The sequence below is a fragment of the Lissotriton helveticus genome, chromosome 1_1, assembly GCF_964261635.1.
Source record: "Lissotriton helveticus chromosome 1_1, aLisHel1.1, whole genome shotgun sequence".
Lineage (NCBI taxonomy): Eukaryota > Metazoa > Chordata > Amphibia > Caudata > Salamandridae > Lissotriton > Lissotriton helveticus.
This window is the reverse complement of record NC_136057.1, coordinates 987,944,123-987,959,548: the sequence shown is the minus strand read 5'-3', so window position 1 is coordinate 987,959,548 and position 15,426 is coordinate 987,944,123. Positions and strand designations below refer to the sequence as shown.

Genomic DNA, 15,426 nt, shown 5'->3' with positions numbered 1-15,426 from the left:
CCTCGCTCACCCCTTAGATGCGATTGCATCCAAGAAGCCAGCGCTTGAGCAAGTGTTATGAGCTCAGATCTCTTCCCAGAGAGGCCAAACAGTGAGGTCCAGCTGTTTGGCAGGGGGGCGGAATCCACCCGGTAAAATAAGTGGGGGGACGCGGTCCACCCACGTGATACCCTGGCTCGAGCCCTGGGTGTGAGTGTATATGCGTGCATTTGTGGCCCCCACCCCCTCCCTGTAAAATTACCAGCCATTCCTTACAGAGATGGGCCGGTTCTATTGTGAACGTTGTTCCCAAGCTTTTTAATTTTATCAAAACTGTTTCCATACTTATTGGCAAAGAATAACTGTTACTGCACGTTAATAACAACCCAGAATTACCTCAGGTTGAAAGGAATATAGGGATTCCCTAGCACTGTGAAGATCAGTTTAACTTGCATTTGTTTTTCATTTACTGTGTAAGTTTTTTATTTTATATGCAGTTACCTCTAGGTGAACCTCCAACGATATAGTTACAGAATATTTTGTTCTTTTTAGTTATGCGTTAGACCCCGACCCCACTGTGCGCAGGATCACAGTTTCCATTATTTGTTTAATGAACTTCGACTGCTGACTTCATAATACTGGTTCCAGTCTGGAGTGTCATAGTGAGCAACAACCATGGTGGGTTGGAATGCAGCCCAGAGTGATAATCAATGGATGAGATGAATTCAAGCATTCCACCTATCAATTGTTTTGGCATTCTCGATCACGTCACAAGATTCCATTGAATTCTATAGGACGGCTGTTACTGGCATGCTGTTGTAGATCTCTCATTACTTGTGCTCAGGGCAGATTGGCACTGGGTGGTGCTACAATGCATGTAAGGTCATGCAGTGATACCACCACAGTAAAGTTTAATTAACTGGTATTTCTGCACTCCCAAATTCAGTAACAATTCTACAGCATCAGAGTATATTCCATTGAATTAGCACCTGCCTCTAAATGAGAATTCAGCTTTGTTGTTTTGCTGCACAACCAAAGGCTGGTGTGACCTCCAATTGAGATATCTAAGCCTGCATAGCAAAGAGACACATCAAAAGTTGTCCCACTTGTTTCGGTTTAGACATTTTGTGTATTTATTTTCCAGTTTATCAGGATCTTATTTGTTTTGTGGTAAATAAGTCATATATTTCATTACATTAGACTGTGCTTCGTGATGCATCTTTATGTGTCGCTGAAATCCTGCGAGCCCTTTTATCTTACATAACACGTTCCTTCTAAAATGTGTGCTTTCAGAACCTACAAAAATAGTCAACTTGGTGACACACAAGCAGCACAGTTTTTGACCCACTAAGTAGTAATGCAACATGTCTATGCCACGTTTGTATGCTGTCTGATCAGAAAATGACCATCACATAAGTGCAATACATTGATTTCTCATATCCTATATGGCTGCTGTTCTGCACATGCATGAGTATGCTGCAGGCAGACCCTTCCTACATCCACCAGGTTCTTGTGGCCAGATCTCAAGTACGTCCCTTCTGTATAAAAGGTACCACATGGCTCTGTTTAAGTTTCAGACCGCACTGGGTCACAAGAGAACCACTGCTCTCTGCTACAGTAAATGCCTTGAAGTCATGCCATACCTGTACATAAGACCAGGAACCGTTTGATTCCAATCGGCATATCCCTTTTCAAAGTTTATTTTCACGTGCACAAATGGAATCTTGACTCTTCCTTGTTTTATTTTTTGCACCTGCTAGTGTGTTTATTTCGGAGTTGTTTATGTTGTTGTGCGTATTGTGTCTAAGTTATTTCAGATCTCTACATTTCAAAGTAATAGTCCAGTATCGTGGATTAGCCTGGGTGCAGTCATCTGCAGGACATGATTGCCTCTCCTATATTTCTCGCTTGCTTCCATCAGTTCAGTGGTCTGGTCAAAGGCTTGTCTGATTACCTCTGCTTTTAAGAGTTTCCTGAAGGGCAGATAGTTGGGTTCCGCCTCTAAGTTGGGTCAAATGAGTCTGTGGCTTTGGGCCTTGAATGACTAGGGATTTGCCTCCATGTTTTTGTCTCTTGAAGGTTTGTTGAATGATCCGGTGTGATGGAACTGACACTGGACCCTGCTTGGGATACATGAGGGCAGTACTTTACATATATCCTGGACTTTTCTTCCATGACCTATCGTGTAGGGAACAGAGGACTTTAAACTTGTTGCAACGTCCTCTAACGGCAGCCAGTGAATGTCTTTTCGATGGTTGTTTACCTTGGTAAAATTTCCAGAGGATAAGACAGTCGTCATGCTGCTAGACTGGTAGGTATTGTATTTTTGATGATTTTATGCCATATTTTCATAGATGGGACCTCTCTGTTTAAGCCATGGTGCAGGACCCTACTGCCTTGCTAACTAAACTTGCTGTTCAAAACCTCGGTGGAAACTCTTTAACAGTATTTTACTCGTTAGTTGATTGATCACAGATGCGGATCCTCTCTGCACTTACCTTTTTCAGTCTTAGTGTGAGGTTTAAGGTCAGCCTTCAGCAAGCAGCAGCCTAGGCTTAACCCTGTAGTCTAAATAGGGAAAAAACATGTTTCAAATCAAACTCTTGATTTCCAATGAGTGGTGTGGTGGGGTAAGCTCCTCTATTAGAAGTGCGAGTGAGAGACAACTAAATAAACAGTAAGAAACAATAAGTGAGGTACAGACTTGCTAATTCAGAAAGAAAAGTACATCTTTGATACACTCATGCCAAGAAAGAAATTGAAACATAACCAGAAGGATTCAAATGTACTTTCCCTCTCTAAAGCTCCGAATGCCTACGAATTAAACTCAACATTTAAAAATGCTAGAAGGGACAACAGCATCGCCTGTGCTGAAAAGTAACGAAAGTGAGAAGTATTTTTCTGAAAGTCTACATTAGAGGACTTTCCTCCACGAGTTTCTTTGTAATTTGGGCCCCTCATTGGACCCAGCTCCCCGGTACCAGCACGGTTACGGGGGCGGTACCAGAATATTGTCTGACATAAATATCATAGTGTGAGTACTACCTACAACATTTCTGCCCCATTGCGGTTAATAATAGACAATCTACAGTCAAGGATATAATATTTTTGTAAATTATATTTAGGACACACTATTTATGCCAGGCGATTTGTCTAAATGCAGTATTCTGGCATACAACCATTTCTGACCAACTGGGCCTTTTCCCAGTGCACTGTCTACTATTCTGTGCTAAAGGTGAGTTTAATAGAGAGAGAACAGCAGTCAATAGCTTTCTTTAAGGGGACAGTCTTTACAAGGTTATCTCTCAGCTTATGAGGGTGTTTTTTTTTTAAATAAATGCTGCTGTCTTTTTATCCTTTCAGTTGAGGGTCCACATATATCAATACTGTGGGTCTCCCTCAAAAACCATTCAGAACCAACTTGCAGGAAGCCCCCTGTCTATTAATTGCCTTGCGCACAGCCATGTTGTCAGACCAGAAGATAATACTCCTGCTTCTAAACACATCTACCCATTTTGTTACTGCCACCATTATAGGGAACAATTCTAAGAAGGCCACATTCCTTGTAACCCCACTGCAATGACAGGAAGAGAGCCAGTCCCCCTTCACCACTCAGTGCTCAGTATGGTCTCAAAGACCGCGCTGACACAGAGTCAGTGAAAAAAACAAGTGTCTGATTGGATATCAGCTGCGTGAGTCAAACAACTGAGCCATTGAATTGCTACAGAAAACCGTGCCAAATTCTTAAATCCTTTTTCACTTCGGCCTGAAGTCTAGTGTGGTGAAGCTTCTGTGTGAGGCCATTCATTGATCTAGTAATTGATCTGGAAAGGGGTGAGCCATGGGGATGATCCTCAACGCAAAATTTAATTGACCAACTAACACCTGAAGCTGATGAAAAGTGCAAAAAATACCAAAAAGGGGGGAGGTAGAGGGATGAAAGCTAGGTTCGCCCTCCTAAATCAGTATATGTGTCAAAAAAATCCGAAATATCGGATAGAAAACCTAGCTGTGATTGACGGTCACTATCATAGATGGATGTGACTTAGAAAAAAAGAAGAAAAAGGGGAGGATACCCTTTTTCTTTAGCCCCCTCACTCACCGGAGTTTCCTCACGGTGACATGCTTCATCATTGGGGCCATCCCAACCCGCTGCAGGTTGAGGCGTGCTGCGACTTGCGAATTATGTAGGAGCACTGTAGGTGAGGACTATGTGTGGTGCAGTGTGAGAAACAGTGAGTGGAGTGGTGTAGATTAAAAATATCCTACTAGTGGGCGGAAAAAAACCTTTATTTGTGCTCCTTGTAGATATATTAAAAGGTGGGGTGGGTGGGTCTCTAGGTAAATCCGGTTGTATAATGGGACAGTAAACCTAGTAGGTAGCCAACTAGTTTCGAGCTGTACCCCTCAGCTCTTCATCAGGACGTCACAGGGTCCAGCCCTGTGAGTGCCACTCCAAAGTGATGAAAAGTGACCTTTCTAAGTTCCAACATTGTGTCTGACAGAAGGTGTGTACCTTCTCAGGAGGGAGGCAGCACTCCCTGCCACAGCTTCTATTTCAATACCTGGAAAGGTGATACGTGTGGAGGAGCCAATGGTTTTGTTAGGTGCCAAGGGAATCCACAAGTCCCTGAATAATGATGTCATAGTCTCCAAAGCCCTATTGCATACCTTTGAACTGCACAGGCCAATGACCAGGAAGTCATCTAAATAGTGGATGACATCCTGGTGCCCAGTTTTGTTGTGAATAGTCATTACAATAGCAAACTGAACTGTTTGAAATAGGTGCAAAAACCCACACAGCCCATTGGCATGCATTTGTCATAATAGTAGTGATCCTCAAATTAGAATCCCAACAGGTGATAATCTTCTTTGTGTACTGGGAGGAGTCTAAAGGCAGATTCTATATCAGTTTTGGTCAGCGTTGTTCCAGGGCCTAGCTGCCGAAGCTTGGCCAATGCCAGGTCCACCAAGGAATACTTAACTGGGCAGCACTGGGAGTTGATGACACTGTTAACTGAGGACCCCTCTGAACGGAAAGGCTATAACTCCACCTGAACTGCACAGGTCATTTTTTTAGGCACTATGCCCAGTGGTAACCAAACAAAACCCTCCAAAGGGGGTGACAAAAATGGGCCACCAATTCTGCATAATGCACACCTCATTTGTTAGCTTTGTTGTTACTACTGCTTGGAGCATGCAGACTGAGACTAAATTTCTACATTGAGGGATGTGGGTTACACCCTGTGCAGGGATCTTGAAGCCAGTGGAAAAACCAAAGTACAGCATCTGCGCTGTCTTTCTGTTGCGATACAAATTAAGACGGGGAAGCAATCAGCCAATCCGGACTGACGTGGATAAGGGGTGGTTAGTTTGAAGGCTTAGTGGTATAAACATGATTGAACTTACACGACTCAGCTGGGTGAGTGCACGACTTCCTACTGAAAGCCCAGAATTATCCATTTTTGTCACCTGAGGCCTGTTGGTGATGAAATGGTTGCTTCAGTGGAGTTTTATTATTCATGCTTTCCTGCCAAATATTAACTCAGACTGAACCCACCCCATGTCAGGATCCTCAACCCTTTTACACCTACCTAAAGTCATCATCAAAGCCTAGCCAGTCAGTGCCCCCATACATATGTTATGTGAATCTGCAGAGCAAGGCTAATCACCCGTGAGGGTATCCAGTTGCTGAGTAGGGTGGCCCTGTGTTGTCTGAAAGAGCCATTTGTTGAGGTTCCTTCAGAAGTCCATGAGGGAGGGAGAGGTTCTGCAGTATTTTTGGAGGTTGATCGGGTCTTGGCTGTGAGGTATGAGAAGGAGAATCCTCCACTACAGGTCTTCTTGATGCGAGGGAAGAGTAGTCTTGCCTGGGACGCAGATCGAAGGTGTCTGGTTGGATGGTAGAAGTCGAGACAGTGGTTGAGGTAAGCTGGACCGGTGTTGTGGAGAGCTTTGAAGGCGTGGGTGAGTAGCTGGAATTTACATGTTTCCTGGACTGGGAACCAGTGGAGATTGTTGAGGTGTGGAGAGATGTGGTTATTTTGCAAGATGTTCAGGATGAGTCTAACGGCGGCATTCTGGGTAATTTAGAGTTAGCATAGGACATGGGCTGAGATTCTGATGTTGAGGGAATTGACGAGGAATGTGTATATTGGTATGACTAGGTTTACTATACATAATGTCACTTATCTGTAGCTAGACAATATATGCATCTTCAAGGAACATGTATGTGGAATTAAGATCAGTAAATCTATAGTTACCTATGTATACTTACCTTCACAGTATTTGGGCCGTTGCTACTTTTTCTACGATATTACGGTAACATGTTAATAAAAACTTGATTTGCGAACATACAATCATTACTCAAATTAAGAGTTATTCAGTTTCACCTTTTGATATTTTATTTTGGACACAATGGGTTTATTCAAGACAGTTTCTTCATTTTCACACAATGACAGCCACTGCAGCCTCAGGAGTTTGGATTAAGGAAGCTAGTTGCCTCTGCTGTTCTTTGGGGGTTCTTCTGGAAGTCATTCCAAGTGCATCTCTGTCCTCCTGGATCAGCACAGATGTGGCTCAGATGTGTGGGTATCCCTGGAGAGGACTTCCACTATGTAGAAGCATGGAGTCCCTTGAAATGACCTTCTTTCAAATCAAATGAACGTTCTCAGCCTAAAGTTTAGCCTGAACTATGAATTTTGTGGAGAGAAAGTTTTCAAACTTACCTAAAGGAAACTATCTCTCCACAAGGACACGGTAGCATAAAGAAATGGTGTGTGGGTAGATGGACTCTATTGATCACACACCCTGGCTTCTGTGTTGTCATGGTGAAGCCTGTATCTGATAGAACCCGTTGGCAGGGTGGGCAGGTCGAGAAATATGGGCCACCAATTCCTTTCTACTCTGAACCGAAGTAACCAGGTACATGAAGAGTCATCTCAGACGAGCACAAAGATGCAGCGAGGTAGCGAGGGAGACCAGTTCCACAGCCACCAGCTTCAAAAGACACCAAAACAACTTTCATGTGGGTTTTGATTAATACAACTCACTATTAGCCACTAAATCCCCTTGAGGGCATAGCATGCTCGTCATTTTCCAAGAAGAGGTGATTACATTTAAATAATCCGCGCTTCCCGTATGCGCAGAATTTATAGGCCGAGGTGAACTCGCAAGACTGGAGGGTGCCCCGGGGTCCGGTGTGGACCGCGGTCTGGGCACCGCTGGTTTTGAGCCCCCTGCGCCTCTCCTGTGCCCGTCGGCGCACCTGCAGGCGCACCTTGTGCCGCTGCAGCCCCGGGGCCGGTGAGAAGGCGGTGCAAATCAGAAGCATATGCGCCTCATTGATGAGGAATGTTGTCTCGTGGCCTGGCAGGGAAATCTGACAATTAGCCCAATCAGCTGTGAGATGCTGCATGTCACTGGCGCGAGGGGGGTCAGGGGGAGGGCTTAGCGGGAGCAGCGAGGCAGCTGGGGCCGCGAGCTCTGGCGGGGCTTCAATGCACCGCCTCAGACACGCGCGCACTGGTGCCGACGGCAGACCACCGGGCGCACACACTGACACACACACGAGCCCCGTGTGAGGCTGGCAGCGGACGCAAACGCACACGAGCCCTGTGTGAGGCTGGCAGCAGACGCACACATACACACACACGCCACGCTCGCGCACAGCCAGCAGAGGCTCCCCCCACACATACACACACAGAGGCGTCCGCGGCGTGGGGCTGGCTGCAGTGACACAAGCACCCACTCCCGCGCGCGCTGGCAGCAGTGTGGGGCTGGCAGGAGAGGCACGGTCACACACGCACACTCTGCAGTGCCGCTGCACGCGCACAACCCCCCCCTGGCACCACCGAGAGCACCCGCCGCTGACACCACAGGGGACCTGGAGGCAGAGCTCTCCCAGGGAACTTTGCAGGAGGGAGCTCGCGCCAGGGTCTGAAGAGCTCGCGCCAGGGTCTGAGGAGCTCGCGCCAGGGTCCGGGGAGCTCGCGCCAGGGTCTAAGGAGCTCGCGCCAGGGTCTGAGGAGCTCGCGCCAGGGTCCGGGGAGCTCGCGCCGGCGTCCCTGCAGCACCTGGAAGGACCCGCAGCTGCACCGCGTCCGCCGGGCTCGCGCCCCCGCCCCCCGGCCAGGCTCGGGTGCGAGTGGAGAGCCCCAGCCGAGGCTGAAGGAGGCGCCCCCCGCCCGCCCGCGGATGCCGCAGGGGGAGTCACCGGCTCGGGAGATGCCGCCGACGCGCTGCTGCTGCTGAGCCGGAGGATGCTCTGCCCTCCTCATCCTCGCACCCTCCTCCTTGCGCCCAAGGACAGCACCCCCGGGCCCCCCCGCCGGCCCATGGAGGAGCCCCCCCGGAGCCCGCCTCGTCTTCCTCGCTGCCTTCGCGCTGGAGTGCTGCTCTGAACGCTGGATTATATGTGATTTTGTCGCTTGTTTTTTGGAATATCCGTGGCAGGGATTGAACCATCCGCAGTGCCAATGCGGCTGCGGTGAGGAGAGCAGGGGGAGCGAGCCACTGGCAGGTAAGGGGGGCACCGGGGCGGGGGCACCTGCGCTGCAGCGGCAGGGGGCGCATGCAGGGAATGCACAGAAATGTGTCCTGTCGGGGTGTCTGTCCATGCACCCCCTGCACCCCATGTGCTACATATACAGTACAGGATATGGGGACATGATTACCAGGTAACTGGAGAAGCGTGCAAAAATATCACTATCTCCATCATAGTGACCCACCCCCTCCGCTACCACCCCAGCACCTACACGTGGGACATGCAAAGCACAGGGGGGTATTTGAGCACAGGTAAAGGGGAGGTGCAGAAATATCACCCTTGTCCACCATAGTGTGACCACCCTCTCCCCGAACCGGGGTCTATCTGCTCACAGGTGAGAGGGAGAGTCAGAAAAATCCCCCCATCTCGCCAGTGTGGACTGCCCCGCACGCACTGCACACCTGCTGCATGCATAGCATAGGGGCGTATCTGCATACAGGTGAGGACGTGCGCAGGAACCACACACTGTGAAACAGCAGGAACCGCACACTGTGAAACAGCAGGAACCACAGGTGCTAAAGCAGACACCGCACACTGTGAAACAGCAGGAACTACACACTGTGAAACTGCAGGAATACCACTGAGGGAGAGCAAGAACCATGCATTGTGATAGAGCAGGAACCACGCACTGTGATAGAGCAGGAACCACACACTGTGAAACAGCAGGAATCGCATACTATGATACAGCTGGAACAGCACCGTGTGATAGAACATGAACCGCACACTGTGAAACAGCAGGAACCGCACACTGTGATACACCAGGAACCACAGGTGCTAAAGCAGACACCGCACACTGTGAAACAGCAGGAACTACACATTGGGAAACTGCAGGAATACCACTGAGAGAGCAGGAATCGCACACTATGATACAGCTGGAACAGCACAGTGTGATACAGCAGGAACAGCACAGTGTGATACAGCTGGAACAGCACAGTGTGATACAGCTGGAACAGCACAGTGTGATAGAACATGAACTACACACTGAGAGAGAGAGCAGGAACCACGCATTGTGATACGGCAGGAACCACACACTTTAGACCACGAGATTTGCCGAAAAGTGCCATGCTGTGACAAAGCAGTGGGCATTGATGCCTGCCCCTGGTTCTGTCCTGCGTGTGCTCTTTCTGTCTCGAGCCTTGGTGTGCCCTGCACCCACGCTCTGCCCCCGAGTGTACCCGGCAACTGTGGTAGCACTCTCTCCATTCCCAGGTAGAGAGGCTGCGCCCGTGCGTGGCTGCCAGGGTGGTGCGACTGCAGGAAGGCGGGGCCCCGCAACCCACCATGGATACCGCTGGCCTCAGTGTGCACCCCTTGCACCCATCCTCTCAGCCCCGGCGGTGCCTCTGTAGGCAGGACTCCTTTCTCTTCCAGGTAGAACAGGGGCATGCTGGGAATCTCAGGTGATACCGCGGGGACCAGCAATGAACGCCACCTCCCCGGTCACGGAAGCAGTTCTAGCCAGAGGGGGTCCACCCCCCGCTGCTAGACCTTGCTCACGTGCGAACCAGGCAATAGCTGTCACCCTTTTTTAAATTTGATTTTTTTCCCTTGAATTTGAAGTTCCGCTTATTTGGCGCCTTAGGCTACCGCCTAGTTGGCTCTATGGATGGCTCACCCCGGGATGCTCACCCGCGAAAGAGGCTGAGGATGGTCGTGCGGGGCCCTGCACACTCTGATAAAACCATGGCCGTGCAGGGCCATCATCCCGACGGGTGTCTGGGTCTCTTGAGGCGCCTGTAACCTTGACCCTAAGCGAGCCCCCTTCCCCCCGCCAATCCCAGCCGGGGGTTACACAGGGCGCGTGCGGCATTGAAACGGGCTGTGTGGGGGGTGCATCCCTGCCTCTCTGGTAGAGCTCCTGGCATCGAGTGGGCATCAGTGCTTGCAGCGCGTGTGGCTGAGACTGGTGGGCATTAGCGTGGGGCACACGCGCCCGCCTCTCTCCTGCGCTACTGGAGCGAGGACAGGACTCTCGGTGGGTGCGGTGCGGGGGAGCCCACCATTGGATACAGCCCTGCGAGTACAGGGGGGTGCCAGTCTGACTTGGGCGGCTTGAACCCCCAGTTGCGCCTACCCTGTTCGAGTGCCACCAGTTCAGTTTCAAAAGTGAGGGAGGGGCGTGTGGTCCCTGGCGCAGGGGCGCGCTTGGCTGTCACACCGTGCGCTACCGTGGGCCAGGCCCGCCATCTATCCGTCCGCGGGAGTTGCCCGTGCCCTCGGGGTGCTGTGAAGCAGACAGAGGGACAGCAGCCCCATCCTCTGCACACTTGCTGGTCCCAGGACACACGGTGCCCTTTTCTGTGATAAGGTGCAGCGTTAGTCTGTGTTGGGGTCGGGCCCCCGCGTGATGGAGATGGCAGGAGAGGGGGGGGGCGGCGGTGGTGCTGTGCGTGGGGGCGGGGTGGAGGGTACATCTATTGGTGTGTTAGGATGAGGGGATGCCGGAGCCTTGCCAGACCCTGGCAGTGCCCGCTCGCCTTCTGTTATGTTAAAGTCAACACAGAAGCGCTCTCTGCTCCTAAGTTCGTATTGGGGCGGGAGAGGGCACGCGGGGAACCTCCGGTATTACTAATGATGTGGTAACAACGCCCAGGGTCGCTTCTCCCCTGCACCACACACTGCCGGTCCCTTCTTCCCTGCACCACACACTGCCGGTCCCTTCTCCCCTGCACACACTGCCGGTCCCTTCTCCCCTGCACACACTGCCGGTCCCTTCTCCCCTGCACCAAACACTGCCAGTCCCTTCTTCCCTGCACACACTGCTGGTTCCTTCTCCCCTGCACACACTGCTGGTCCCTTCTCCCCTACACCACACACTGCCAGTCCTTTCTCCCCTGCACACACTGCCAGTCCCCTCTCCCCTGCACACACTGCCAGTCCCTTCTCCCCTGCACACACTGCCAGTCCCTTCTCCCCTGCACACACTGCCGGTCCCTTCTCCCCTGCACGCACTGCCGGTCCCTTCTCCCCTGCACGCACTGCCGGTCCCTTCTACCCTGCACCACACACTGCCAGTCCCCTCTCCCCTGCACACACTGCCAGTCCCTTCTCCCCTGCACACACTGCCGGTCCCTTCTCCCCTGCACGCACTGCCGGTCCCTTCTCCCCTGCACGCACTGCCGGTCCCTTCTACCCTGCACCACACACTGCCGGTCCCTTCTCCCCTGCACACACTGCCAGTCCCTTCTCCCCTGCACGCACTGCCGGTCCCTTCTCCCCTGCACGCACAGCCGGTCCCTTCTCCCCTGCACACACTGCCGGTCCCTTCTCCCCTGCACACACTGCCGGTCCCTTCTCCCCTGCACACACTGCCAGTCCCGTCTCCCGTGCACCACACTCTGCCAGTCCCTTCTCCCCTGCACGCACTGCCGGTCCCTTCTCCCCTGCACACACTGCCGGTCCCTTCTCCCCTGCACGCACTGCCGGTCCCTTCTCCTGTGCACCACACTCTGCCAGTCCCTTCTCCCCTGCACGCACTGCCGGTCCCTTCTCCCCTGTACCTCGCACTGCCAGTCCCTTCTCCCCTGCACGCACTGCCGGTCCCTTCTCCCCTGCACGCACTGCCGGTCCCTTCTCCCCTGCACGCACAGCCGGTCCCTTCTCCCCTGCACACACTGCCGGTCCCTTCTCCCCTGCACGCACTGCCAGTCCCGTCTCCCGTGCACCACACTCTGCCAGTCCCTTCTCCCCTGCACGCACTGCCGGTCCCTTCTCCCCTGCACACACTGCCCGTCCCTTCTCCCCTGCACGCACTGCCGGTCCCTTCTCCTGTGCACCACACTCTGCCAGTCCCTTCTCCCCTGCACACACTGCCGGTCCCTTCTTCCCTGCACGCACTGCTGGTCCCTTCTCCCCTGCACACACTGCCGGTCCCTTCTCCCCTGCACGCTCTTCTCCCCTGCACGCACTGCTGGTCCCTTCTCCCCTGCACACACTCCAGTCCTTTCTCCCCTGCACGCACTGCCGGTCCCTTCTCCCCTGCACCTCACACTGCCGGCCCCTTCTCCCCTGCACGCACTGCCAGTCCCTTCTCCCCTGCACACACTGCCGGTCCCTTCTCCCCTGCACGCACTGCCGGTCCCTTCTCCCCTGCACGCACTGCTGGTCCCTTCTCCCCTGCACACACTGCCGGTCCCTTCTCCCCTGCACGCTCTTCTCCCCTGCACGCACTGCTGGTCCCTTCTCCCCTGCACACACTCCAGTCCTTTCTCCCCTGCACGCACTGCCGGTCCCTTCTCCCCTGCACCTCACACTGCCGGTCCCTTCTCCCCTGCACGCACTGCCGGTCCCTTCTCCCCTGCACGCACTGCTGGTCCCTTCTCCCCTGCACACACTGCCGGTCCCTTCTCCCCTGCACGCTCTTCTCCCCTGCACGCACTGCTGGTCCCTTCTCCCCTGCACACACTCCAGTCCTTTCTCCCCTGCACGCACTGCCGGTCCCTTCTCCCCTGCACCTCACACTGCCGGTCCCTTCTCCCCTGCACGCACTGCCGGACCCTTCTCCCCTGTACCTCGCACTGCCAGTCCCTTCTCCCCTGCACACACTGCTGGTCCCTTCTCCCCTGCACCACACACTGCTGGTCCCTTCTCCCGTGCACCACACTCTGCCGGTCCCTTCTCCCCTGCACACACTGCCGGTCCCTTCTCCCCTGCACGTACTGCCGGTCCCTTCTCCCCTGCACGCACTGCCGGTCCCTTCTCCCCTGCACACACTCCAGTCCTTTCTCCCCTGCACGCACTGCCGGTCCCTTCTCCCCTGCACCTCACACTGCCGGTCTCTTCTGCCCTGCACACACTGCCGGTGCGCCTGGGGTCGCGTGCAGGGCAGTGCGTGGCGGTGGGCAGTAGTCTGTCAGTAAAGGGGGTCCGGTGTCAATTGTGGATGAGTGAATATTGCCAATTAATATTATAATGGAGCCCGGAGTATGTGGGTGACGGGAGTACAGTCTCCCTCCCCCCTCCCCCCCAACACGGAGCTGTGCTGCAGACACTGCCAGACGTACTCTGTATATACAGCGCCCCCCTGCCCGCCTTCCCCAGGGCAAGGGTCGGTGGAGCAGCGAGCGGCAGGGTGGAGGCATTACCCATATCGGCAGTCGGGGTACCCCACGCTGCAGTGGGTAGGCATCACTTAGGCATCCCCCTGAGCCCCACTGGCACCTCCTAGAAGGCTAGGGTGCAGGGAGCAGCGGATACATTAATGGGGCGGGGGTACCATCCCAGGCATGGTCGGGGAGGTGAGCGTGTAAACGAACTCACTCTCTGCCCTAGGGCCCCGCCCACTCCCCATCGCTCAGCTCGTCCCATGCCGATGGGGCGGGGTGGGTGGATGGCAAGGGTTACATCCCCTATGGGTGTGGCTGCGGTAACCTGTGAGGTGGGCAGGGGGCGCCAGCTGCTGCCTATAGCAGGTGTCGAGAGGGGTGCCATGCTGCTAAGCGGGGTGGAGGGGGGCAGTGATCACTCATAATCATCATCTCAAAATGTCATCATGATCTAGGGTAAGGCTGAGAGGCCCGATCTTCCCCCACACACATCCCCTGCACACTTCAGGGGGTACCCCTGTGGGACGTGGAGCTCCAGGCGCGCCAGGGGGTGAGGGGCACGCAGGGGGTTCATGCTGCAGTGGGGCGTATCGAATGGCTCCCCTACTTCCGGTTTCAGGGTACATAGCGTTCTTCCAGCTTCAGGGATCAGTGAAAGATCGAGGCACGAGGGTGGGAGTGGAAGAGAGAGAGGGAGAGGGAGAAAGGAGGAAGAGAAAAGGTTGGAGAAAAGGAGGAACGAGATAGAGAGATGAGAAAGTGAGAGGCCGCAGAAGAGCCCCGGGGACTGTGGCATGAACAGCCATACATACATGGTGCTCCGTGGAGCAGGGGTAGGAAGGGCCACTTAAGGAATACACACTTTCCCCTTCAAGTGCGAACATCTGCCCCGGCGCTTCCACAAGCAACAACACTCACATGACAGAGGAGCAGCGTCACCATTCCCAATGTTCACCAGCTCTTCCTCGGCCAGGTACGGCCTAGCGTGCTGCTCTGCCCCCACCAGCCCTGTTACCCCACTCACCACTGCTTTATGCATGCCCTCCACCCCAGGCTCCGGTGGAAGGCTCTCGCGGGATGTCTGATCTGTGTCCCTCTATTTCCTAACCTGTAATCATGCTGACCGGACGGCGCACATTTTGATCATCTCAGAGGTGCCACACCGGTGACAGCAGCGTAGCCACGGAGTCTAGTGCAAGAAAGAAAATGCCTCTACCCCCGTTTTTTTTTTATTTGTGAAATACAGAAATAATCAGGGTTCACTTGCCCCTCAGACCTCCGAGCCTCGGGGCCACTGTGCCTGCGAAACCTCCGTCCCTGAGCGGTGGCTTGCCAGCAGCCCCCAATGTCTCCCAGCACTCTACCACTGAGAGGCCCTGCTGCAAGGCCTAAGACCATTAGATCAGTGCTAACACCATACGAGTATAAAATCAATCCTCCCCCCCCCTCCCTCCTCCTGTATATGAGCTTCAAACATCGCGGCAGTGATTACTTAGTTAAATACTTGTTTGTTTTTGCTCTAAACATATTACATTAGATTAAAATCTAATATATTAATCCTAAAATGTTACAAAGTAACAGATGACCAAAGCAAAGGCGTTAAATAAATCAAAAGTAAACATAACAACTTGATCCTTCATTGATACCACAAAAGATTATGTTGAGCTGAAAAAACAAGCATACATATTTATAGTTTCATAAAGACATAGGATTATATCATTAAAACTACTCAAAACTGTTTATGCTGTTTCGGCATTTCTGTGCAATTTACCACAAGCCTTCTCCAGGACGAAACCAATTTGTTACAACCATAAGACATGCAGTCAGTTTAGATTTGGAATCGTGTCAGTCTTTTCA

The 15,426-nt window shown here is 52.8% G+C and overlaps 1 protein-coding gene across 1 annotated transcript in view; it reads left to right on the top strand.

Moving 5' to 3' along the window:
- Nucleotides 1–7,748: 7,748 nt before the first annotated feature.
- PLXNA4 (plexin A4) overlaps nucleotides 7,749–15,426 on the top strand; it is a 1,016,639-nt gene continuing 1,008,961 nt past the window's right edge. The window contains exons 1-2 of the mRNA XM_078677443.1: nucleotides 7,749–7,915; nucleotides 7,999–8,500. The gene's annotated coding sequence lies outside the window, so the exon portion shown is untranslated. The remainder of the gene's footprint in view (nucleotides 7,916–7,998; nucleotides 8,501–15,426) is intronic.